Here is a 20370-nt window from a genome sequence, read left to right on the forward strand (position 1 = left end):
AAGACAGATATGGTTGTGTATACATTTGTCAGAAGGACTGGAAGCTCAGAGAGATGATGGTTTTCTTACTTTTCTCAGTAAACTAGGAAGCAACAAAATTTGCTTAGAGTGAGGGAAAATGGTGACCTTGAGGAGAGAAGTAAAGCATGATAGCCAGAAGGAACAAAATTAGTATGATCTATAGCTAAGCATAAGCATACCTACAGGAGTGCTTACACACCCAAAGTGTTTGGTGATTGCAACATCACAGACCTGAGCACAGATGGTTTGGACCCACACACTGAACAGCAGAAGGCAATAGTAAAACACTGTTGCATTTTCTTTTCTTCTTATTTTTTTCTTTTTTGTTTTATTTTGAAAACCCTATGATGAAACAGTCCAAAATGAAATATGAGATGGTGCTGAAAGATGAGACTACTATTGTTGCTAATGACCTAACTAGACGAAAGTTAGGTCTAGAACTATGTCTAGCAGGATGTGCACAAAAGAGAAAGGAAAGGACAATGCTGCACAATACATACGATCAAAACATGGAACATAAGAAGCATTATCCAGAGTAAACTCGAAATTGTAAAGCAAGAAATGGGACATTTGTTTAAACATTGTAGTACTTGTGTTAGCAAACTAAAATGGAGTGGACTGGGAAGTTTCCAGCCAGCCAAATACAGAGTGTTCTACCCTGGAAATGATAAACACAGAAGAGACAGAGTGGCTTTATTTCTGGGGCAGGGTATAGAACAGGCATTTAGGGCTTATTATGCAAGGTTGGACTGAATAATGTCAATCAGACTTCTAGGAAAACCTATTAACATAACCATCATTCAAGTCTGCTCCAACTACAAAAGCTGATGATGATAAAATTGAAAGCTCTTACACAAATGTTCAAGAAGAAATTAATCACATGCAAAAAGAAGACATGATGATAATTACAGGTGATTGGAAAGCAAATACAAGAAATAAATCAGCATCAAAGGCTATGAGAATATTTGTACTAGGGGTCAGAAGTAAAGCAGGAGATCAGCTTGTGGATTTCTGCAAAGTCAACAACTTATCCATCACAAACTCATGCTTCAAACAACAGAACAGACGACTGTATACATGGACATTACCAGAAATCAAACAGACTGTGTAATTGGATGCAGGAGATGGAGAAGCTGTATGTTCTCTGCCAAAACAAGACCAGGAACAAATGTGGTATTAACCACTAACTATTAATACCAAACATTAGAGTAAAGCTGAAGAACACTAAAAGAAGTTGTATTCTGGAATGCCAAATATAATGTAGATAACATTCCTAATGGATTGAAAGTTTACATTAAAAACACACACACACACAGATTTACACTGTTAAACTTAATTGGCTGAGAACCAGAACTGTGAACTAAAACTAGAAATATTATTAGGAAAGAATATAAGAAAACAATGCCAGAAGTAAAAAGGAAATAAAAATCAAGATGGATGACAGAAGAAACACTGAAAATTGTCAAAGACAGACCAGAGGCAAAAGTAAAAGGTGAAAATGGAAGAGTAAGAATCCTGAATGAAGTTTTTCAACAATTATCACAGAGATAAAGAGGACTCTTATAGTAGTCAATGTAAAAAGAGAAAAGAAAAATGAAAAGAGAAAAAAACAAGAGATTTCCACCAGAAGTTTCAAGAAGTAAAAGGGAAATGCAAACTTAAAGTTATATATATCAGAAACAGAAAGTTTAAAGTCTTACATCCAACCCTTAGCCTGATTTAAGTCAAAGTTGTAAATAAGAATTTGGGAATGATAGCTCCCTTAGGTGGTTTTCTGGTTTATGACTAATCCATTAGTATTATTATCCACTAGTCTTACCACTGTGATATATGCTAATATAATTCATCTAGTTTCATAATTACATGCACAATTTTTTCATGTTGACAAAAAATATCTTGTAGAGATAGGTAAATATGTTTATAAAGTCTTTTTAGTATTATTTGTACATCTTAACAATTTAAAAAAACAAAACAAAAAATCCACATTCTGTCAAGCTATGCCTTTACTGTTTCATGTATATGCAAAATAAATTGATATACCTCACTTACTTTTTAATTATATAAAGTGGTTAACATATCATGATTATAAATATATATATATTTTTAAGATACTTAAAATATAAAAATACTAATGACTATAAAAATGTTACAATTTTGAAATTCTCATGTAAAAAACAAAAAAGCCTCAAAAGACATATTTCTCATGTTTCAATCTTTAACCTTTATCTACAGGCAATTAAGGCAATTCACAATTCACTTTGCACTTGACATTACTCACCCTATAAGTAAGTGTGTCTGTGTGTCTGCATGTGTGTGTGCATGCATTACACAAAAGAGACATGTGGAACAATGGCTTAGAATACACACCTAGAAACCCATTCAGAAATTTATGGAGGTATAGGAGCCATTTTTTATGATGTGTTTCATTTCAGATATGTTGTGATCCATGATACTGAAACTATCCAAGCAAATCCCATGGTCACTTAACAGAAAGTATTGATTATTTTAGAAAATAAGTAGTTAGGAAAAATCCTACACATCTATACAAGCTAGGTTAAGCACCACTTTTGAAGGCTCAGAGAACTGCATTTGTCTGGACTGTAAAACCTGTTTAGATAAAGAATCTAGCAATAAAACTGAAAGGTAGAAAGGATGAAAGGAATAGGGTATTATTAATGCTTATCACTCCTTAGGTCCATGCAGTTCAATGACAGTTTTAAAGGGAAGTGCTGATAAAGGATTTGCCTGTAGTTTGACACAGTGTGCAGTGGTTCCAGTAAGCCTCTTGTGCAACAAAAAAAGCTAAGACACTTTGAAGCTTGAATAGATGAATGGGAGCCCTGAACCCAAGTGGCAGGAAGCCTTTCCCTTGGGTTTTTGTTATATATATAAATGATATACTATAACATTTGATATCTATAAATATCATATGCATATATATTACTGTATTAATACCAAAGAGGTAACTGAAATTACTGCCTTAGTCCCAAAAATATTTATAAGAGCATACAGCAAAATCCTAAATGTTCCAGAAAATATAACTGTTTTTCACTTTATTATTGATCTTAAATTTACTGGATTTTTCTAAACCCTATGGCTAAATATGCCACTGCTTTGGGAGCAATGACAAAAACATATGCCAGAAAATATAGAACATATGAACTTATTTATTCTACCAAATAAAACACTTTAAAATTTAAAGAGAATAAACTCCTGCTAAATGTTAGAGCATCTTGAATATATATGATCTATTAAATAAAATATGCAAATAATAATTTAAAATGTATTGATATTTTACTCATTTTGTTTACCTAATAATCAACTAATCCATATACAGAATGCTAAATGTCCTGTACACAGGACTTAACTTGTGTATGACAGAATAAAAGTTATGAAAATAAGTCAAATGAAGAGCTTTATTTTTTTTTACCTTTGTAGAAACTTAGTTATTTGTTTTATGAAATATAAAATTACACAGGTTTGCTTTGTATAATATTGAAAACATTAAAAGTATAAATGTTCTATAATAAAAATATAACCATCATCAATATTATAATTTATTTGATTGTATTCTCTTTCTCTGAAGAATTATAGTTGAAATTATTCATAATTATAGTTGAAATTATTCATGATATACATTCTGATACTTTGTTTTTCATTTACATTTTCATGAGCATAAGTCAAGAACTCATAAGATAAAATGGGAAAACGGGCAAGTATAAATATATACTTTCTCAAAGAAAATTTGTATTAAGTAATCTCAGAAACTATGTAGGATTGGGAGAGCTAGAGTACATTTGAAATTAATTTTTAAATTTAAAAATAGTAAAATTAAACTAGTAAAATATTCATATGTATTGAGAATATAGATGATAAAAGTTAAAATGAGTCTTCTTCCTCTCCACAAAACTATAGCAATACACCTAAAAGTCAACCATTTTTATCTCTCTCTCTTTTTTTTTTGTAGCCTTCTGGATATTTTATGTCTTTAGGGGGGAAAAACCCTATTTTTCCACCCTGCCCCCTAAATTTTAATTTACCAATCTTTTCCTTTATAATAAAACTCTTTTTTGTCAGGTTTAAGAAATCTTTCCTTGCACCAAATTCATAAATTCATTCATTTCTCTTGTGTTCTAATGACTACTGTTTTATCTTTCCTATTGAGATAATTCACTTAAACTTGATTTTTTAGTATAGGGGGGAAAAGAGGTCAAGTTTCTTTTTTTCCTCATTTATCAATTGATATTACACAACTTTTTAAATCGTTCTTTCTCCATCTCTCTGCAATGCCCTTTTCTGACATAAATCCAGTGTCCCTGTTTGTGGGGTGAACCTGGACAGCCTGTATTGATCTTGTCTATTCTTGCACCAAAACACAGTCTAAATACTGTGGCACGATGGTAAATCTTGATGCTCATTAGGTTAAGTCCTTCCATTTCAGTCCACACACGAACCTAAGGGTGAAGGGTTCAGTTCCTGGTCAAGGGCACCCACCTGGGTTGCGGGTTCATTCCCCACATACACCTTGCGGGAGGCGGCCAATCAATGTTTCTCTTTCTCTCTCTCTCCCCTCCCTCCCTTCCACTCTCTCTAAAAATCAATGGAAAAAGTACCCTCAGGTGAGGATTAATGACACAAAAGAGAGAGAGGAAGTCCTTCCATTTTGTTTTTTTTTCTTTAATATTTTATTTGGCACTTTCGCCCTTTAGATTCCTTCCACACATTGATTATATGGAAGTATATTGTTTCATTTCCAAACATAAAGATATTTCAGTTAATTTTTTTTCTGACTTCTTAATTTCAGTGTGATCTGTATGATTATCTGTATAATCTGTATAATTCTTTGAGTTTATTTGAGAATTCTTTTGGCCTAGCATGTTGTGTAAATATGCCATATGGAATTGAAAAGAATTAATATTTTGCACTTTGGCAGCATTGGGTGGAAATAGGAGACCATTCTATACATCAATTATGCTAAGTTTATACATCTTTTTCAAAGTTCCTACATCCTTGTTTGTTTTTTAACTTATTTTTCAAACATTTATTTAAAGGAGTATGATAAAAATCTCTGTAATTTTGGATTTGTTTTTTTCATCTTTAATTCTATTAAAGCAATTGTTATGTAGTCTAAAAGCTGAAAGGTGATTACTCTTGATTATTCTTTAATTGACTAATCCTAAATAAGACTAATTTACAAGTTGACTTCAAAACAGATACATGACTAATTCTAGACCCCACAGAAATTCATATCAATGTGCAAATGGATGGAGATATAGAGATATAGATATAAATACAGATATAGGTATCCTTCTATCAAATTACTTTTGTGACTAAATCATGTCAGAAAACATGTATATTTCCTTTTCTTATATTCTCCTGCTGATGGCTTAAATATAAAGTAATTAGTCCGATTTCCATAAACTGTAGTCACAAATCGGTCTCATTGTGTTAGTGTAATTGTGTCATGTATAATGCAGAAATTGGGGGTTTACATAAACATTCAATCAAATACACCTCAGGAATCAAGAAAACTTAATTAAATTTATATTATTAAAATGTTTATCAAAATGATTGAGCAGAATTATTTGGAAGATAATCATTTAGTTTTTAAATGAATCTGGGTTCTTTGTAACTCAAATGTTTTATACTGTACTTACTGATTGCATTTTATCAACTTAGACTTCACATATCTTCATATAATATATAACAACTCACAAACAACCTATATAGTGAATTAGTACATATTTATCTTTTGCTCCTTAAGATCAAGGATGGAACATTTTAAACATTTTTCCATTTATAGCCCTGTTCTATTTTTTAATCACTCTTATCTACTGGTTTTTGGAAATCAATTAAGAAAAGAAAAAATATTGACCTCTTTCCTATTTATTCTATGTAATCTCTATTTCCAAATATGCCTGACAAGATCCTTACTTAAAATTACAATGGAAAACAAGGCTTGAGACAGTAAGCTTATTTATTTGTTTCAAAAATAAAATTTATTCTTATTATAAAAACTTGAATACATGTATTTTATTATATTTTTTATTCTGAAATAATTTAGAGTAACAGGAAATTGCAAAGATAGCACAAAAAGGTTCCATGTAACCTTCACCTAGCATCTCTTATTAGCCATATCTTATTATATAAATATAATCAAAAGGTCTTCATACTGTATGGTTCTACTTATATATTATTTTCAAAATGACAAAAGTATAGGAATGGAGAACATAATAGTTATTGCAAGGTTTAGAAGGAGGTAGTAATTGTGGGTAGAAGGAGGTGGGTCTGAGTACAAAGAGGTAAAATAAGAAAGGTTATTGTGGTAATGAAATAATTTTGTATTTTGATTACAGTGGTGGTTACATGGATCTACACATGTGATAAAGTTACAGGAAACTACACATAACTTATACCAATGTCACTTCCTTAAGTTTGCTATTATTATTATTATTTTGCAAGGGAATGTTTATTTGGTAAAATTAAGAGATGGAAGAAGTAATTTCTAGAAGAAATGAGCTTAGGAAACAAGTTATAGAGAAAAAGGAAGGGCATTCAGGGCTTGGGAGTGAGGAAGTTAAAGCTAACATGGCGGGGGGGGGGGCGGTGGAGAGAAGGGAAAGGGAAAAGGCAAAGACAGACAAAGACAAAAACAAAAACAAAGACAAAAGACAAAGACAAAGTCATAGGCTGCTCTCAGGAGGGAGAGCACTTGGTCTTCCATCCTAATGGGAGATCTTAGGGGAAAGATATCACTATAATATTCAGCAGCTTTCCAGGTGTGTCCTTTCAGGGTTGTGGTCTCCACTGGCTGATTGGTTGGTGCCAGGGCAGGGGCTATTATCCAATGCAGCTGGCTCTGAGGTCAACCATGGCTGGTTTTGCTGCTTTTCTGGGCCTTGAGCTGGAATACAACTGAGGCCTAAATGTTATCTCTAGGGAGCAGTTTGCTGTTATACTATAGATACCTAAGATAGAGCCAGTAAGGGACAGCATGGACTCCCATCTGCCATGGCTGATAGAATTGCTGCAACCATTAAAGTTAATCTTGCCAGATACAGAGCCCTCATAACATGGTATCATCCTTTGAGGGTCATTGTTTATTACACGGGACCTGTTCTCCAGTGGAAGGAGCAGTGATTCTTCTTGACTCAACAAATATTCTGCATATGGGTTCAACATTCCTGAATACTGAATCTCTTGGCCAGTACCTCTATCCAAAGGTGCACAAAGTGTTTTGTCCATGAACCTGGTATACTGTATAAATCAAATATAAAGCACCCAATTTAAATAAAAAGGTGCAGCAGATCATGGGATGCTGGTGCTATCACATACTGTACCACCAGAAGCTGTTGGTACACAGCGCGATAGAGTGATGGAACTGCCTTTTGAAGGTGCAGCTGCAACAATAGATATATTAGATATATTTTCTATGATCTTCATTATGCTCCTTGGCTCACCACCCTCCAGGATGCAATCTATACTTCAAGTCAAAACCTTCATTCTCCCTACATGGTGCTCCCAATAGATAGAATACATGATTCGGGGAACCAAAGTTTGAAAGTAGGAGTAACCTGCTTATAATCATTCCCTAAGACTCACTTGAAAACTTTGTGCTTTATCTCTTATTCCCAGAGGGAAATTCACATCCGCCAGAATTTCTGTAAATGTCACATTAAATTTTAACCTTTGCCTGCTGCCTGGTCATTTTGATTTCCTCATGCAAGACAAGAAAGAAGTCATCATTTAGGCAGGAGTAATTGGGCCTGAACATCAGAGGAGCTAGAGCTTCTGTAACATACCGGTACAGGGAGTAATGTATTGGCATCCAGCATCTACTCTATGTCTTATAACAGTATGAGAGGTGCTGGAAGTTTATTAGAGTGTTCATGCTGGGAGAACCCATTATCTAAAGTGATACTGAATGGTAATATAATGGAAAATGTGGATTTCCATGCAATTGCCCGATACTTATTACTTAACTTGAATAGAAGCAACAAAAAGAATTCATCTCAAACAGGCAAGCTCTCAATGCTTTCTCATCACCACATTCTTTCTCTTGACATCATTTTTGTCTAGCACACGAACCTTCCGTATCTTCCCTCAAAGTAGAACTAACTAGATCAGGGCTTCTCAGACTGTATGTACCTGAATCATCAGGTTTTGGGTGACGCCAGATATTCCTCATTTCAAAGAGGGTACCTGGAAATGCCAATGCTGCCGGTCTCTTCATTTTACTGATCTCATCTACCTTCACAAGGAAGGAAATTGGTGAGTTGGAATAATAGTAACAAAATTTTGTAATCTGTTCCATTCTACATACAGCATAGGCAGGAGGACTAGAAAAATCCATGTAGGTCTTGGTGAGTCAGCTTTGTATCATTGGTTCGGCTACTTAGCCTCTTGATATATTTACAGAAATAGCAGAGACCTGAGGCATTCATGGAAAAGGAACATTGTTTCTATATATGTTTACTTTTATTCCTTAAACCCATTTCTCAAAATGTCATATTTCCATACCTGGTTTTGTATTATCTATTCTGTATATTTACCATAGATATTTTTGGATTCTCTTACAATTTCTGCCTATAGAATCAATATTTATTTAGAACATTTTCTCATATGTTGACATGAAATTTCCATTTTTAAAGGAACTTTGATCATAAAAGTTCAAACATCATGTTGGTTGACTGCACTTTTTTTTTTCTTCAGTGCAGATAAAGAAAATTCTGACTGTGAAACTATCAAAGCTTTTTCTAGTGGTGGACTCTCTGTTTTTCTGTGACTTGTCCTTCATCCCCACCCCCCACTGCACACTGGGGAGCCAGGTCAGACAGTATTTGTATGGCCATATATTTGTTTTTATATCCCTGCTGCTACAGTCTTTGAACTTTCTACTCCACGGCCACAAATTGGCTCCATCTGTGAAGCCCACCTTTCCCACTGTTCCTCTCTATCTCTAGCTCCCATATATTCAAATTGGGGGTGCTAGTATGATTATATTGGATTTTTAGTATCTATTTTGTACTGTTTCCTCATAATTGTCCTTATGTCATTTTTATCGTCCTGTGCCTATCTTCAATCAAAATTGCAGAGTTCCTTGACCCATATATAAGGTTCTTTCTCTTCATTAATTTATATTTGCTGAAACTTCTTCAGTAAAAGGCCATAATGAAGTTGCTCCCATGTTTTGGGGTTATTTCTGAGATTAAGTTATTGTGTTTTTTTTAAATCTCTTTTACACTAATTTTTCTAGAAATCTCTTGGTAACCTATTTTTAAATATATAAAATGAAAAATATATTATAAAAGATAAGGTCATATTTTGTATAATTGGCCTTCATGAGGCACAGTATTGAGTGTTTATAAATAGAGTTTAGTGATTTTTTTTTCAGTCCATATTATGAGACAAGGGCTGCTGTGCTGGAAATAATTCTGCTGTGATGAAGTTTGCTGTTTTACTTACTTTAAGAGAATGTGTGGACAAAGGAAAATGAAGAATAGGAAATGTGGCTGAAACCATGAAATGCCAAGTAGCTGACAAATTTTTTTTAAATGCATATTCTTCTTGACTATTCATAATTCAGCAGAATTCAACTTATACTACCTGCTGCTGGACATTTTTAAAGTCACGGAACAGACTCCTGGAAGCCTGCTGCAGAAATAGCATACGCCTTTGTGAACAGCCCACACTATTTTCATTTTGGACTTTCAAGTTGCAAAGGGAGCATCTGTTAAAAAAAAAGTTCATCGCATGTATAGTTTGGTCACAAAGAATACTGGGAATTGTAGTTAGAGGAAGCTAGCAAAGGGGGCAGAGATGTGCAGAAGACTTTTTAGCAAAGTTCCCCTTTTTATACTATATTGTCTTCCAATGTCTCGTAAGCTTAAACTTTCCAAAGAAGTTTGTAATCATGCATAGATTTTACATATTAATATTCTATGGGATTTTCATGAGAGAATGCTGAAATATAGGATGTCCCAAAAAATGTATACATATACTTTGAATAATTATAAAGGCAGTGTTTATTAAAATAAATTTCAAAATTGAGCTATCAGATGTTAAAGTGTGTATACATTTGGGGGGGGGGGGCATGCTGTATAATACCACTTACTAACAAGCCCTGAGTGATTAAAAAAAAATGAAGTGACCTTTCTTAGCTGCCAGTAGGAGGGCACTTAGGTTGGAGACAAAGGGGCCTCCTGCATCTGATTGAATCTGTATAGCATCCTGATCGTGATTGATCTTGCTCTAGGACAGTAGAAGTCAACTGAGCAGCCTTTACTGTTTAAATCCCACAGCCATCAAATCTGTGTAAGCTGTTAAGCTTGTATAGATGTCTGTACTTGTAGAAACTACTATAATATGATTAAAAATGTGCCGTGGACTAACCCAGGCTACATTAAGCATCTATTTCAAGAGATTTTTTTTTTTACATTTACATCTATAGTTGGAATAAAATCATAGGAAACATTTTTTAAAAATTGTAATTAAAAGAGTTTTAAGTTTGAATCATACTCATCAGAGAAGGAAGGAATAATACTTAATCAATCAGCTGCTTAGAGGAAACCTTAACTATGAGAGCTATGGGAGTAGAATATAAAATTAACTCTGATAAAAAGTAGACCAATTATCCTTTAAATTAAATGAGAATTTTAGCACTAATGAACAAAGGGCGGACACTAATTTACATCTCAATTTTCAAGGAGATTGATAAGAATGCTGAAAATCTTCAAATCAATATGATCAATTCCCCTGCCATACTCTTCTGTGTCTGTGACAGAAGTATAGATAACAAGATAAGTCCAATTTTATTAATTTCTGCAGTCACTGTAAAAATAATAATATGAATATAGCTGGTGCTTTTCTTAAAAGTCATTCATGGCTTATAAAACTGTCCCCATGCTATGTCAGTCAGTTGAATTCATACCTTTAGGACTGAGAAATGGCAAATGTGTGGCAATATAATACTTTGTTATAGTTTATAACTTTGCTGTCACACCTAATGTAAACTCTCCCAATGCTGAGCTTTAAATAGAGTTATTTGGAAAATTAATTTGATTAATTACTACTATTACTGTGTTATATGCTCTCTAATCCTGAAAAAAGAAATTAATTTTTTTGTGTTTTTTTGAGATTTTTACTTCTGTTCTTTGGTACTTTCTCCCAAATTTCATTATAATTCCTTTGAGGGGAGGCATTTCTTTCCATCCCCCACAGCATCAAGCAAAATGTCTTAAACACTACTGAATATTTAATTAATATGATACCGGACACAATGGGTCCAAGGCCACCTATCACTACTTGAGCCAAATTAAGCAGAGACAGGGTTGAATCACATGTGAGCGTTTATTCCATTATTGCCACAAAATGGGAGAGCAGCGGGTCACCCTGGGAATTCTGCTCTGACCCCCTCGCCAGTTGGCTGGTTATGTTCCAGGGAGGGAGATGATAGCCACAGGCAGCCTCGAGCTACAAGTGTACCAGGGAAGGGGGAGGGCAGGGCCTGCAGTCGCTTCAGGAGCTCCAAGTCCCATACCCAGGAGGCTGATCTACGATACAAACAGCTCAGCCCGTTGAACTGCAGAATGGTCAGTGTTCCTGAGGCAAACTCCCGGAGGGGGTCAGGATCCGGGCCCAGCAACCAAATCAAAGCGTATCCTGTCCTGGTCTGTCCTCAAAATGTGTCTCTTTCCTAAGTAATGGGTCCATCGAGGCATCTTATCTTTTCACAGCCTTGTCTCACCCTCCAGTTCCCCAGGGTCTGTAAGGAAACTTCCTATCTATAGTTAGTAAGGTGAATGATTATTAAACAACTGTGGCTCTATTCTTATTACGTGCCCTTCCCCACTATCAAATACTCTACATGATCTTTCACTTTGAAAATCTAAAAAAAAAAAAAGTATCACAATATTTCATAATCTCACTTAATACCTTTGTAAAATTACTTATTATTACTTATTGTGCAGAACATGAAACAGAGACGAATCATAAAAATATACATAAAAGGTAAAACCTAGAACATCAATCCATACTCTCTGATATCTATCAGTTTTCTCATTACCTTTTAGCAATAATTACATATTTGGCATTTGATTTGTTTGTTTTATGTTTATTTAATGGCTTATGGAGTCTACTTACCAAATAGAAATCTACGTATCCTAAGGAACTTTCAGTTTACAAAATTTGAAAGAATGCAATTTAGCTCTAGATCGACAAAAATGGTCTTGCTAAGCACTACAACAAAGGGTTTCAAGAAGAAAGCAAGAGTGAACTTTTTATGCAATAAGTGTCTTTATTTTGGTTGTGAATATTTTTCTTACTGATACAATTGTTTAATATGGGTATTTTTATTTAAACTTAACATTTCCTTTAGCAAAGAGCATCGCTACATCATAAATCAAGACACGGTCAGTCCTACCCAGCAGAAAAGTAATCCCAGCTTATATGCAAGTCAGTAGAAACTGGAGGGATATAATTAATAGAATGCTAATTCCTCAGTTTTCTCTGCCTCGCTCTAGATTAATTAAAGTCCCAAGGATCACGGCAACTCTAACAGCTCCAGTAACCTCATGGTCTCTAAACTGTAAAATAAAGTATGAGCAGGACCATAAAACAGTCACAGCTAAAAGCTGCTCTCTCACCTTGAAACATGCCTCAGATTTCAGCATATGTACATGGAACCACATGCATGATTCTATTACCAGAACAGACAGAAACATTAGGTTGAAGTATATAAAATTGCTAGTATTCTACCATTTTGTACCTAAAATTTTTATGTTTTGACCTCATATCGGTTTTGAAGAATTGTTTCTAAAACATTTTAAAAAGACATGGAATCAATGCAAAGTATAACCTTCTTTTTACAAATACTCAGAACCATCAGCAGTCTTGTCCTCCATGAGAATTATGCAAATTAATAAATTTAACATATACAAAAACTAAAACTCTTCCCAGGATTAGAACTGCTACCATAGTGAAAAGAGACATAAAGTTTTATGGAAGCATAAGTTTGTTTAAATAGGATTTACTCTCATTGCTTAAAAATTAGTCTCTCGAGGTAGTAGTAATAATTTTTAACAGTTTTTGCTTATTGATTTACATTCTGTTTTGTTTCAAAAATAATTTCAAGGGACTGGCCATGAGTTTTCTTTGTAGCAATGAAAAAAGGGGAAACTTGCATATGACTCATATTACAGTATTCTTGCAATAGAGTCTCCCAGGAGATGTAACATTATTTTGCTTATAAGATCCAGTGAGTAATGAACAATTACTTATGTAGAATTCAGTGAGTCTTGGCGAAGCTTACTTCTTTTTCAAAGTGCATTGTACCATTTAACTATGGAGAACTAGGTAAACAAAGAAAAGAAATACAGAATTGTGAAATGCAGATAAAAATATTTTAGTAATTTTCTTGGAGCTGGCCTAGAATATAATGGTATTATAATTGGTTGCAACAACAATAAACTATATGATAGAGTAGGTTCTTGAATCATGTTGTTTTGTTCAACAATGTTTTATTATAAAGTTGATAAGATGCCACAGGAACCTAACTCTTATATATATCATTTAATCTCTGGTAAAACTAGTTTCATTATATATCATTTCACATAGTCACAGAACCTATCAACAGTGTTAAGTGAGGATTTACTGTATTTACCTATTCATTCTTTAATTATTCATTTATTTATTCATTCATTCCCCACACAGTTTTTCATAAGAACTATTCTAGGTGCTGGGATTTTTGTGGAAATGACTATCTGTTGATACTACAGGATTACCTATGAAATCTGTGTTTTAGAATAAGGTACAATAATACTGTACACAATTTAATTGGAAGACAATATTTAAGAATCTGACAACTTCCTTCCTGCTCCACTACTGTATCTCCTTAGTAGGAGACACTGTCATGTCTTTCTTTTTTCTTTTTTTTCACATCGCCATCTCTTACATGGACAATTGTAATAACATCCTCTAGCCCTCTTATAGCCTTTACAGAACTGCCCAAGTATGTTTTAAAAATATAAGCCAAATATTGTCCCTGCTCTGCTCAAATTCTGCAGTATTTTAAATTCCCTATTTCTCTTAGAGTTAAATAAAAATGTTTTACCATAGTTTACAGGGAATAACCCTCACTATCCCTCTGACCTAATTTACTACTGTTACTCCATCCATTACTCTGGATGCCTTGCTACTCCTCAAACATGATAAACATACTCCTACCTCAGGACCTTTGCACTTGTTTTTCCCTCTGCCTGGAGCACTCTTTTCCCAGGTATCCATAAGCCTCATTCCATCACTTCCCATTGAACTCAACTCAAAAGTAGTTTTATAAGGACAGCTTTTCCTGATCACTTTATATAAAATAGCTCTGATCTCAATTACATGCCACCTCACCCACATTACTGAATTTTGCTTTATGCTTAACACAAGCCAACATGAAAAACAGTTACATTTTTCAATTTTGAGTTTTATAAAGAAGACAATTAAATCAAAGATTTATATATGCCACAAATTATGAGTACACTCTGATGTCAATATTTAGTTTCTCTCTAGGGGTGTGGAGAGATTCTTTATTCAGCATTAATGAGAAAACATCATTTTTCTTCTTACTTCAAGATGCCTCTTTGTCCAGGTTCATCTAATCCTCTCCTCTTTTTCATGACCACTTGTTTCTTACTTTTTAAATTTTTATATTTTCTTTGTTTCTGGTCATCTATTATTATTTACAGAATTTTCTTAGCTTTGCATCTGCAGCTATTTAAAGCTCATTTTGAGTACAGTATTTATCAATTTATTTCTGTGTCAATATGCTTTTCCAATAAATTATGAAAAATTATGTTTTCTCTTCAACAAGGAACATCTGTTACATATCAGACATTGTCCGAATACTGGAGATATCTAGAAGGCCAATGATCACGTGAATGGGTATCAAGCTCCACCTCTTAAGAGAAAGAGAACCAAAGGATTTGTGAACATTTGTTCAAACCCCACACAAATAAACATTTAAAAGCAAGGCTGATTTCAGGATAAAGTATGGGAACTCCTCTGTGGCCATAAACAAATTGAAAACTGAAAGCAAAGAGGTAACGGAGCTCTCTGGGGGCATCTACTTATTAAAGAAACCAAGAGAATCATTATGGAACATACCTGTAAACTCATTTCCCAGCCTCCCTTGCACTAAGGTTAGTCCTGTGACTCTGCTGTCCAATAAAATATGAATGAGAGCAGTGGGTGAATTTTCTGTGCCAAGATAAGCAATTATCCATTCTGTTCTCTTTCCTTTCTTCTCCTCACTATGTGGCTGATAGTGAAAGGCTTTAAAATGACAGTCATATGATCAAGAAAATTTATATTCCAAAGTCACCATTTGAAGAGGAACTGCCCAGGACTTTAATTGGAGCTGGACTTTACCCTAGTGAAAAAAAGATATACTTTTATGAGGTCAAATCTCTGAAATTTCAGAGCTCATCAGTTACCATAGAATGCCTTATTAACTCCAAATAATCCAGAAATTTGTACTGTGAATTGGTGTTCATCTGTAATTTGAGGTGACTTTTTTTTTCTTCTATAACAAAAACATAATATATGTGGCAATGGTCAGCAAACTTCTCCCAAGGACCAGCTTATAAATATTTTGGTCTTTGAGAACTACATGGTCCCTGTTGAAACTACTCAATGATCCTGACTCAGCCACAGACTGTACATAATGAATAACCATGCTGTGTTCCAGCAGCACCATGTTTACAAAACAGGTCAAAGGCCAGACTTGGCCCACAAGCAGTAATATGCTGAACCATGGTTTAGTTTTACAAGGAAATTAATAATGAAGGATGGACACATTGTGATCAGTGTTATGCAGAAGCAAAACGTTCAGCAAAACTGTTGTTGCCATGATATGGGAGACCAACCATGTGCCTAGTGATTTAGGAGACGTAGCAAGAGTGATTTTTAAATTCCAGCACAGGTACGCACTTGCTAATACTGGCCGAGCCTAACAATGTGTAGACAGCAAGGAGCTAAACAAAAAAGAATGGGCCATTCAGCAAGTAAAAATGGGGGGAAAAATCCTAGATTTGAACAACTGGAAAAGCTGAATATTATTTAGATTTCAACAAAAGAGCTTAAATTTTAAATGGTTTTGAGCAACAAAAAGCTAGAAAAGATTCTTATTTCCATAAAGTGGATGAAGAATCACAAAACCAGATTAAGAGAGTGGCTTTCACATCTACATCTTTAGGGCCTCCACTGGGCTGAGGGAGGGGCAGGGGACCAAAAAATAAAATTGCATTGGCTGGAAGCACAGGCATAGGTGCTTTCTAAAATTTTAAGGGATCTGTATTGCCAAAGAGATCATACTCAGGTGAAAAAGCTTTGGGGTAGCTACAGACTGTGGAGACTATAATAAAAAAAATGCCCTGAATCTCTTCCCAGAGGACAGGATTTTAACTGCACCGTTTACCGATGTAAAATGTATACAAAATCACACTCTCCACATGACCTGAAGACAGAGAATGCAAATTACTGTGAATAAAGAAAGAAAAATCCTAAGGCTCTGGGGGTTTTCATGCCAGTGCTCAGGCATCCCATGCGCCTCAGGCTTTGTGAGGAGCAAAGGCAGAAGCAACCCGTGCAGAGGAGGGACAATGCTAAGGAGCCTGGGGCAGCCGAAGCAACTGCAGGGAAGAGGAATCTACACTAAATTGGAAGGTACCAGAGGGAAAAGGGAAACACAAATCCCACAGCAAACATCAGGGAGGGGGTTTCAAAGTGCACGCTCTTCGAGAACCAAACACCATAAACAGAGACGAATGAAGGATTTAAAGACATGGACTTGATTTCAGGCATCCAATTTAAAGAAGTAAATTATTTAACAGGGCCAGCTTCTTAATCAGAAACTGTAAGTTTACTGAGTTTCATGGGATAATCAAGGGAAAGATATGATAATGCATGTTCATTTATGGAGTTTTCCCAAGCTAGTTCAGTGACCACTATTATCAACTGAGCCTTGGTGTCTTTTAGGAAAACAAAATATTTTTTGTTTACTTAGATGTATTTTTCTGTTTGATCCAACACTTGTAAGGGAACAAAGCATATATATATTTTTAAAAAGTATTCCAGACATATTACTTCTGGAGAGGAAAAGGAAAAAAAAGAAAAGAAAAGTACACTCTGGCAATAGGTGGTAAAAGAGAAAACAACAAAAAATATAAAAAATGTAGAATTCTGCAAGGCAAAGACACTCAACCGCTTTTCTACCACCAAAACCAAACAGAAAATACTGCTAAATTACAAGTTCTTTGCTAAGCTATCAGTAAAGAGTGCCATTAAAATAAAAACCCGTTAAGTTACCAGGATATCATTCAAAATGAATGCAAGAAAAGTACAGTCCACAGGGATCTATTAAAGAAAATCAGTAAATAATTTACATATAGCTTAACTGAGGAATCCCTTCCACACACACAAAAACCATCAATTCAAAGAAAACTATAAATCTACACACCAAACAGCATTAAAAATATTGAAATAACCATTTGAAGATATAAAAAGCTACTTTGGATCACAAATTAGAAACTGAAAATCAAAGTGGATTAAAAAAATTCATGAGCTCCATCCAACCAAATTATGAAATTATGAAAATTTCAAAGAAAGACAGCAAGCATTTTTTAAAATATACAAATACACCCATAAAGGTAGAGGAGATAAGGGGGAGATTACTATGTAACTGCTATATATGTATATTTTTATTGAGATATAATTGACATATAACATATTAATTTTGGGTATACAACATAATGATTTTGTATATGTATATATTGCAAAATAATCATAATAAATCTAGTTGATAATTGTCAACATGCAGTTTTCATCGTAATGAGAACTTTTATGATTTGTTTTTTAGCAACTTTCAAATATACAATACAGTACTAACTAGAGTCACCATTCTGTACATTATATTCCCAGGACTTATTTATTTTGTAACTGAAAGTTTGTACCTTTTGGCCACCTTTGCATTATATATTTGTATAACAGAAATAACACAACTAAAATTTGAGAGGAGAATGGAGAGGAAAACACAAAAATTTCATTGTTGTATAGCCAATTGGGAAGTATTAAAGGATACAGGAAAAAGAAACAAAATCCAAAAACCAACCAAAAAAAACCTGATAAAGCACAGTTAAAGATTAAATTTAAAAAACAGGGGACAGAAGTCATTAAAGGAGCTATAAGTACCATGGTAGCCTCTAGAACAAACCATCCAACTTTGTGAAGTATCCATTTTTTATAAGAGGCCAGAAAATGTACATTCTATAGATAAAGAAACATAGAAAACACAATGAAAGATACAATTAAAAATCATGATGCAGTCAAAACTAATCCAATCAACCCTAAAATAAATGTGAGTGGGCTTAATCCCTCCAATAAGAGAAAAAATATTTTCAGTTTGGCACACACACGTATGTGCACACATGCACATAAAAACATAATATTCCCAATGTTAAAAAAACCCTACTAATAAGATCTGATAGAATTAATTTTATCCTGTAAGGGACTAGCATCACTATGATCAAAATTTTCTGCCCTGGCTTGTGTGGCTCAGTGGGTTGGGTATCATCCCATGCACCCAGAGGTCAGGGCACATGCCCTGGCTGTGGGCTCCATCCCAAGGAGGGTGCTCTCACATCAATGTTTCTCTCTCTCCCTCTCCCTTCCTCTCTGTCTAAAAATCAACTTTTTTAATCTTAAAAAGAAAAGTCCCTTTTTTCTCCCACAGAGCATTTTAGTTGCAACTTCTTAATCAGGAAATGTAACTCCACTGAGTTTCGTAGAGTAATAAGGAACGCTATGATAATGCATGTTCGTTTGTGGGGTTTTCCCAAGCTAGTTCAGCAGCCACTATTTTCAACTGAGTTTTGGTGTCTCTTGGGGAAACAAAACATTTTTGATTTATTTAGATGTATTTGCCTGTCTCATCCAAGACTTGTGAGATTCAGCCTCCATATGTGCTTTCACCCTTCCTTCTGCACCATGCCCAATCACAGATGTCTGGGGGTTTTTTTGTTATATCCCTAACCCAGTTATATATGTCTTTCCATCTGTCACTAAAATAACGCAGTTACTTAATTTTCTTTTTCAGTGATGCCTCCGCCATGCTGGCATTGGTGTTGTAATCATTCTGTTTTCTTTATCTGAACTCTTAGAAAACATGGTTATAATGTTTCTAATGTTAAAATGTAAACTTACACTATCTCCACACAAAGTTAATCCACAGGCAAAGTCAGAGAATGTCTGCTGTCATTCCCAATTACAATACACTAAAGTTGCACACTTAAGTCACATCATTCAGAGTGAAGCAACACTGGAAAATACTGCGGCCTGCAAACCATGGTTGCTGATATCAGCCATCAGAGACGGCCACATCAGAAACAGTGGCTTCATTTGTGGATAATCTTAACCGAATCCATCTCACACTAAAATGAAAAACTAAGCAGCTTCTAAGAAAGAATATATTAAGATGGAAAAATAAATTAAATAGTATATTAGGACTCATGCAAGAAAGCCTCTTGGGCTTAGGTTTACCCCACTTCCTTTAAGTAGGGCTGCAAGAAAGAAAAACATACTTTTCATAAATAACTCTGGGAGATCTTGAATCATAAAGACACACTAGCATGTACCTGGTTCACAGAGCACATGCTAGTGTAGTCACAGAAAAGTGGGTCATTCTCCTTTTGCATAGAACATGGTACAACACAGAATGGCTGGCACATTACACAACTCCAGGGCAGCTGAGCAGCTGCCCATGGCCTCCGAGGGAGCCAGGTGTTCAAGAGTTAGGAATCTAAAATTGTTCAAAGGCAGCCAGACCCCTCAAAAAGAGAGAGCAGAGTTGCATGGGCGATGGTGCCCAACAGAACCTCAGAGGTGCCCATCAGAAGCTGAGGAGTCAAGCAGATACCTTGGCCCTAGATTAATGTTATTTTAATCTGGCAATTTATTTTGACTTTCAGCGGCTCGTGAAATAAAATTACATCAATTAGTGACTCTCCCTGGCAAACATTTCTTCAAGCCAATTTTAATTCCCATGTGAGTGGCAGCAGAGAGGGTAGAAGCAGCACGTGAGGAGCTGGGCAGGAGATCGAGTTCCTTTTGATGAAAGGTGTCCTGCGACCTCAGAGGAAATCGGTGACACGTCAGTGACGTGGACTGAAGTGTCTGATGAAGCTGTCAGTGAAGCAGCCAGGTGGGTGTGGAGGCCTCAGAGCTGCCACCTTTTCTAGACACTGCAAATGATTCTTCTGAATATTTTCTGGACTTAAACAGGAATAGTTTTTCCGAGGGTTAACTGTA

The sequence above is a fragment of the Miniopterus schreibersii genome (genome assembly GCF_964146895.1).
Source record: "Miniopterus schreibersii genome assembly, chromosome: 9".
Taxonomy (NCBI): domain Eukaryota; kingdom Metazoa; phylum Chordata; class Mammalia; order Chiroptera; family Miniopteridae; genus Miniopterus; species Miniopterus schreibersii.